The sequence below is a fragment of the Lepus europaeus genome, chromosome 10 (genome assembly GCF_033115175.1).
Source record: "Lepus europaeus isolate LE1 chromosome 10, mLepTim1.pri, whole genome shotgun sequence".
Taxonomy (NCBI): Eukaryota; Metazoa; Chordata; class Mammalia; order Lagomorpha; family Leporidae; genus Lepus; species Lepus europaeus.
The window spans coordinates 96,679,732-96,687,873 of record NC_084836.1 but is presented as its reverse complement, the minus strand read 5'-3'; positions in this window follow the sequence as shown (position 1 = coordinate 96,687,873).

Here is an 8,142-nt window from a genome sequence, read left to right as displayed (position 1 = left end):
TGGGCATTTATAACCTCATTCTCAGGCCATACAAAATTATCAACTTAAAAATTAGATTGCTATAGATTTATTAAATTTTTTAAAAGATTTATTTTATTTATTTGAAAGAGTTACAGAGAGTGGTAGAGACAGAGAGAGAGGTCTTCCATCCACTGGTTCACTCCCCAGATGGGTGCAGTGGCTGGAGCTGAGCAAGTCTCCCATGTGGGTGCAGGGACCCAAGGACGTGGGCCATCTTCCACTGCTTTCCCACTTCCAACTCTTTCCCAGGCCACAGCAGAGAGCTGGATCGGAGGAGGAACAGCCGGGAATAGAACCAGCGCCCATATGGGATGCCTGCACCTCAGGCCAGGCTTTAACCCCCTGTGCCACAGTGCTGGCCCCTGATTTATTGAATTTTTTTAAAGATGTATTTGTTTACTTGAGAGACAATTACAGAGAGGCAGAGAGAGAAAGATAGAGGAGAGGCAGAGAGAGAGAGAGAGGTCTTCCATCCTCTAGTTCACTCTCCAGATGGCTGCAACGCCCCAGAGCTGCGCCAATCTGAAGCCAGGAGCCAGGAAGTTCTGGGTCTCCCATGTGGGTGCAGGGGTCCAAGCACTTGGGCTATCTTCTACTGCTTTCCCTGGCCATCAGCAGGAAGCTAGATCGGTAAGTGGAGCAGCCGGGACTTGAACCAGCACCCATATAGGATGCGAGTGCAGTAGGCGGAGGCTTAACCTAGTACGCCACAGCTCTGGTCCCAGGATTTATTGACTTTTGAATCTCACCTGTGGCTGCCTTGGCAAGGCCAGACCAAATGATTTCAATGGGCCTGATATGCCTCACAAGCCAGACGTCCCAACCCGTGTTCCAGCAACAAAGGCTCAGAGACCCACCACAGGTGCATCCTTCCCTCTGCGGCTTGGCGTAAAGTTCAGCTCCTAACAAGAAGCCATAATTAGGCCCCTCTTCTATGAGGTTTCTTAGATTTCCTTGGATTACCCCAAACCCTGCTTTTTACGTATAAATTCTGACTGCCTCGCCTACATTTAAAGATTAATATTTTAATATCCTCCTCCTACTTCCTCAGTGCTGTTAAAAAAAAAAAAAACAAACCCCAACTTTTAATTGAAGCATAGAATACGTACTCTAAAGGGTGCTCAGAGACAAAGGGGGGGGGTGCAGAGGGTGGGAGTAGGGAGAGAAAGGAAGGATGGGGGTACGACACGTGGAGAACGGGGAAGCCCTGGGTTCCAGTTCTGGGTGGACAGCCAGCTCCCGGCACCCGGCACCCTCCAGGGCCTGTAAACTGTGAGGCTGGACCAGGGGTGCCAGGTCCTCCCTCTCGGCTCAGCTCATCAGCTCCTTGGCACGGGCTGGGCCGCACCAGCTTCCTCCACCTCCACCCGCCCCTCCCCCACCCCAGGTGCAGTTGCCACCCTGCGAGTCGCTGGTTTTTCTGGCAATCAGAAGCTCCCTTCTGTTTAATCAGCTCACTTGTCCTTAGCATAAGAAGAAGGAAAGAAAGCAGCGTCTCCTCATTGCCTACAGCTGGGAATCAGCCGCTGGAGGAGGCGCCGCCGCTAAAGGCATTCGGGGAAAGAGAAACTGGTAATTGCTGGAAGAATTATTGTAACTTTTTCCTTCTTGCTGTCGCGACGTCTTTGGAGTTGTAAGCCCATGGATGTTTGTGTGTGGGTAATTCTGCAATTACTTCTAGAAACTGGAACCCCCTTTTTAAAAATTTTTTTCACTTTATTCTAAAAGTAAAGACAGAGAGACGGATAGGGAGAGCTTCCATCTGCTGCTTCACTCCCTGGATGCCCGCTGCAGGTCAGGCAGGGCTGGGCCAGGCTGAGGTCGGGAGCCCAGAGCGCCATCCGGGTCTCCCACGTGGGCTGCTGCCTCCCGGGGTGCCCATGAGCAGGAAGCAGATGGGAAGCGGAGGAGCTGTGCGACGTGGGCGTCTGAATCGCTGCACCAGCGCCTGCCCTAGACGGCCTCTCCTGCTCGGCCTCCACCGCACGGCGGGTCTGAGGGCTGCTCCGGCCAGGGGCCTGCACGTGGTGAGGCTCTTTCAGTGGGGGGCTTATCTGAGACCACTCCCCTTTTCCCTCCTGGCTTCTCTTAAGGGTGGAGGTTCGGGCTTCTACACCAACACAAGCCCCCAGCTCTCAAGTGTGGCAGGCTGTCGCCTTCTGCGGGCTCCAGGGATCCCTCCCTGGCCACTCAGTCCAGAGACTGCCCACTCCCCCCCTCCCCTGAGTCTTTTCACCTTCTTTATCATCTAGTCCCCTTACAACAATTTTTAAAATCCACACAGATAATTCATGGACACTTTTTTAAAAATTTAATTCCTAGAGTTGTACGGGCCAGAGTTTCTCAAACTTCATCCACAGAAGCCCCTGAACACTTGTGGGGCTTCGGTTTCAGGACCCCCTTGGGTACCAAATGTCATGGATGTTCAAGTCCCTTCTGTAAAATGCTGTGGTGTTTGCAAGGAACCTCTGCGTTGTCTGAGTCATCTCTGGATGACAGAATACCCAGTACCGGGTAAATGCCACATAAATTGTTGTTATGCAGCATTGACAAGAAAATGCCTGTACACATTCAGTACAGATGCAATTTAAAGATTTTTCTTTTTTGACAGTCAGACAGTGAGAGAGAGAGAGAGACAGACAGACAGACAGAGAGAAAGGTCTTCCTTCCGTTGATTCACCCCCGAAGTGGCCGCTACGGCCGGCGCACTGCACTGATCCAAAGCCAGGAGCCAGGTGCTTCCTCCTGGTCTCCAGTGCGGGTGCAGGGCCCAAGCACTTGGGCCATCCTCCACTGCCTTCCCAGAACACAGCAGAGAGCTGGACTGGAAGAGGAGCAACCAGGACAGAATCCGGCGCCCCAACCGGGACTAGAACCCGGGGTTTCGGCGCCACAGCCGGAGGAATAGTTGGGGCCAGACCAAATCGAAGCCAGGAACCTGCAGCCCCATCCCGGTCTCCCATACAGGTGGCAGGGACCCAAGTACTTGGGCCATCTTTTACCACTTTCCCAGGTGGATTAGCAGGAAGCTGGATTGGAAGTGGAGCAGCTGGGACTCGAACCAGCACCCATGTGGGATGCAGGCATTGCAGGTGGGACAAGACTTGGCCCCCAGATTCAATTTTAAAACTATTTTTGGCCGGCGCCGTGGCTCACTAGGCTAATCCTCTGCCTGCGGCGCCAGCACTCTGGGTTCTAGTCCCAGTTGGGGCACTGGATTCTGTCCCGGTTGCTCCTCTTCCAGTCCAGCTCTCTGCTGTGGCCTGGGAAGGCAGTGGAGGATGGCTCAAGTGCTTGGGCCCTGTACCCGCATGGGAGACCAGGAGAAGCACCTGGCTCCTGGCTTCGGATCAGCACAGCGCGCTGGCCGTAGCGGCCATTTGAGGGGTGAACCAATGGAAGGAAGACCTTTCTCTCTGTATCTCTCTCTCTCTCACTGTCTAACTCTGCCTGTAAAAAAAAAAAAAAATATATATATATATATATATATATTGGGGGGGGGGGGGCCTGCGCCGTGGCTCACTTGGCTAATCCTCCACCTGTGGTGGTGGCATCCCACATGGGCATCGGGTTCTGGTCCCGGTTGCTCCTCTTCCAGTCCAGCTCTCTGCTGTGGCCTGGGAGGGCAGTGGAGGATGGCCCAAGTGCTTGAGCCCTGCACCCACATGGGAGACCAGGAGGAAGCACCTGGCTCCTGGCTTTGGATCAGCGCAGTGCGCCGGCCGTAGCAGCCATTTGGGGGGTGAATCAACAGAAGGAAGACCTTTCTTTCTGTCTCTCTCTCTCACTGTCTAACTCTATCTGTCATAAAATATATATATATATATGTATATATATATGTACAACTAACTAACTAACTATATATATATATATAGTTATATATATATATATATAGTTAGTTAGTTAGTTAGTTAGTTGTATTTGTGGATGTGGAACCCGTAGATACAGAGAGCTGATTGTGTATACAGGTTCATTTTGGGATCTTATTAAAATGCACGTTCTGAATCATTGTCTCTGGGGTGAGGCCCGAGAGCCTGCATTTCCCAGGAGCCCCTTTTGAGTAAAAATGGAGAGCAATGATTGAAGACACTTTCACTCTCCTGCAGGTCAGATGGTCTTGATGGACGTCATTTCCTGCCTTTCAGTATGTACTTCCGGGCCATCTTCTGGCTCTGACCTGCCTGGCCTCACCCTTTGCTTGAGGCTGGGGGCTCTCATCGCAGTGGGTGCGAGGCCTCCAGCCTCCCCTTCAGCTCGCTGGAGGGTGCCACAAAGTATTGCTGCCAGATTGAATAGGTCTTTGTCGAACTGAATGTCTTCCCTATTGGAACCCAAGCAGTCTGGGCACTGCTCCAGCTGCCTGAAGATCCTCTAGTTCTGTGTGGTTCTTTTCACCACGTGCAGGATGAACTACCCACATCACAGAAGGGGAGAACAAGGTGAAACCGGAGCTGGAGCCCCACACAGGCTGGCCCAGGGTCTCTCACAAGACTGATCAAGGTGCAGCTGGAGCTATGGTCGTGCAAGGCTGGACTTGGTCAGAGGGAGGGGCTAACTTCCAAGGTCACCCACTGGGTATTGTAGGATTCCAGGTTTAGTTCCTGGCCATGTTTATTTATTTATTTTAAATTCATTTAGGGGCTAGCGTTATGATGTAGCAGATTGAACGGCCCCTTGGAACAATGGCATCCCATATGAGAGTGCCATTTTGAGCTCTGGCTACTCTACTTCTGATCCAGCTTCCTGCTAATGAACCTGGGAAGATGGTGGATGATAGCCCAAGTGTTTGCGTTCCTCTGTTCGTGTGGGAGACCAGGATGGAGTTCCTGGTTCCTGGCTTTGGTCTGGCCTAGCTGTGGCTGTTGCAGCCATCTGGGGAGTAAACCAGCAGATAGAAGATAAGTAAATAATTCATTTATTTTATTTATTTGAGAGGCAGTGGCAAGGCAGGTAGGAGAGAAAGAGGAAGAAAGAGAAAGGAACTCCTGTCCACTGACTCACACCCCAAATGCCTGCTGCTTAACTGAGTATGGGCAACAGCAAGGGCTAGGCCAGGCCAAAGCCAGGAGCCCAGAGCTCAACCAGGTCTCCCACTCCCTTGGCAAGGACTCAAAAACTTGGGCCATCACCTGCTGCCTCCCAGGCTGAACATTAGCAAGAAGCTGGAGTCAAGAGAAGAGCTGGGATTTGAACCCAGGCCCTCTGACACCACCATGTGGAGTGCCTGCCCCTCTGTTTCTGTGTTTCAAGGCTGTGCAGGTGATTGCCATGTGCAGCCGGAAGCCTGCTTGTTCTGAGGAATTCTCCCGGCACCGCTCACTGCTGCTTCTCCCATTGGCCCCGGTGCAATGGTTGATTGGCGTCGGGTAACCTCCAACGAGAGCAGCCTGGTGCCAGGTTGCAGCCTTGCTCCAGTGACCTTGGCTGGAGTCAGTTCTGCTTTTACAACCTGGGGCCCACTGCGTGCCGGTCACCTACCTCTCGGCCGGGCAAGGACACAAAGAGAAGTCGCCGTTTCTTCTCTCGAGGTGTTCACAGTGCAGCTGTTTTCCTCCTTGAGGTCAGCCTCAGAAACCACAAGAAGAGCAGAGAGGGCTGAGGTTTATGGACCAACAGCACCAGCCCCTTTCTGTTTCTCTAAGAGACAGACGGAAGCCAGTCAGTAACCAAATCGACATCGATGTGCACGCCGTGGGCTGGCTGCAGAATGTGGCTTTAGGTCGATGGCTTCGTGCCCAAGCCTTGACTCTGACAGCCTTGCCCACCTGGTCACAGGTGGCTTTGGAGTCCTCAGGCCTCCCTCTGATCCCCTCAGGGGCAGGTCTCTTGCCAGGTAGCAGAGAGAAGGTGCATGTTCCACAGATCTCTGACACCCGCGGGGAGGACGCTGTGGCCCAGGAAGCATCTCAGTTCCTTCTTTCAAATTCTCCAGTTGGGGAGTGCGCTCCTCATCCTACAGGGAGAGCAGGGCCCTCACGTGCATGTCAAAGGTACAAGGCCACACTCAAGGCCAACCCTGGTGCCAGGTGGCAACTGTGTACGTGGCAGGAGCCCAAAGGGGCCTTGGGCCCATTCTGCTGATTTGTTAGCTTCTTAGAAATCCAGGGGCTCCAGGCTTTGTGCTACCAAGGCCAGCTGGCTCATATGAGTATTCGACCATTCAAACATGTACAGGCGTTTTGGAAAGAGATTTCTACACATTATTTGATTCTTTTGGCATTTTATAGGTAAGGCCCCATACACTTGGAGCCCTTTGATTTCTCTTATTTTCTTTTTTAAAGATTTATTTATTTGAAAGTCAGAGTCACAGAGAAGCAGAGAGCGAGAGCGAGAGAGAAAGAGGTCTTCCGTCTGCTGGTTCACCTCCTAAATGGCCACAATGGCTGCAGTGATCCGAAGCCAGGAGCCAGGAGCGTCTTCCGGGTCTCCCACAGGGGTGCAGGGGCCAAGGACTTGGGCCATCTTCTACTGCTTTCCCAGGCCATACCAGAGAGCTGGATTGGAAGTGGAGCATCCAGGACTCGAATTGGAGACCATATGGGATGCCAGCACTGCAGGCAGCGGCTTTACCCACTATTCCACAGTGCCAGCCCCTGCTTTGATTTCAAATTTTAGATATTTCAAGGACTAAGTGTTTAGCCTGGTATCCCACATGGAGTTGCCTGGATTTGACTCCTGGCTCTGGCTCCTGACTCCAGCTTCCTGCTTATGTGGACCCTGTGGGACAGAGGTGATGGCTCAAGTCATTGCGTTCCTGTCACCCACGTGGGGATCTGGATTGTGCTCCTACTCCTGGCTGTAGCCCGTGGCCGTGTCCTAGCTATTGTGGGCATTTGAGGGGTGAACTGGTAGATGGGAGTTCTCTGTGTCTATCTCTCTGCTTCTATATCTCAAATTTTTAAAAATTATTCATGAAGAGCACTGTTAGGCCCCTGGGCACAGGAAACAAACCAGGGTCCCTGTCTTGAGTTGTAGTCTGGTGGAAAGATAAGTGGGAAATGAGAAAATAAACAAGTGTACAGTGAAGTAGGTGTTTTTTTTTTTTGTTTTTTTTTTTTTTAGGTTTTATTTATTTATTTGAGAGGTAGAGAGAAAGGTCTTTCTTCCGTTGGTTCACCCCCTAAATGGCTGCACGGCCGGAGCTGTGCTGATCTGAAGGCAGGAGCCAGGTGCTTCTCCTGGTTTCCCATGTGAGTGCAGGGTCCAAGGACTTGGGCCATCCTCCACTGCCCTCCTGGGCCACAGCAGAGAGCTGGATTGGAAGAGGAGCAGCCGGGACTTGAACCAGCGCCCATATGGGATGCCGGCGCCACAGGCGGAGGATTAACCTACTGCACCATGGTGCCGGTCCCATGAAGTAGGGTTTTAAGTTCCTAGAAGGGAACTGGGGTCAAGAACTGGGGCGGGGAAGCAGTGCTGTGGCATAGCAGGTTAAGCTGCTGCCTGCAGTGGAGGATGGCCCAGGTCCTTGGGCCCCTGCACCCATGTGGGAGACCTGGAGGAGGCTCCTGGCTCCTGGCTTCGGATAGGCGCAGCTCCAGCCGTTGCGGCCAACTGGGGAGTGAACCAGCGGATGGAAGACCTCTCTTTCTCTGCCTCTCCTTCTCTTTCTGTGCAACTCTGCATTTCAAATAAATAAATCTTTAAAAAAAAAAAAGTGGGAAAGTTTCTTATAAACAGACATGCAACCCAAGGCTTCTCCAAGGGATTTTAGCTGGGGAAGTGAAGTCGGGTGTTTACGGAGTGCCTAGTACACGTATATCACAGCAGCTTACTCACAACAGCCGCCGACGACGGGAAACAATTCAGATGTCCGCCAGTGGGCACATGGGTAAACAAAGTTAAGTGTCTCTGTGTAATGGACTAGTACTTAGCAATACAAAAGAACTTGCTATGGACAGACCAACACCTCAGAAGAGTCTCAAAAACAGAATGCTGGGAAAGACGCCAGATACAAAAGAGTATACACTGGATGATTCCATTTATGCGAAATTCTCAAAAAGACAAAAATAAGCTCTATGGATGGAAATTCCATCAGTGGTCAACCAGAGGCAAGGGGTTGACTGGGAAGAGGGAACCTTTTCAGGCCATGAAAAAGTTTTTGAATGTGATCATGGTGGC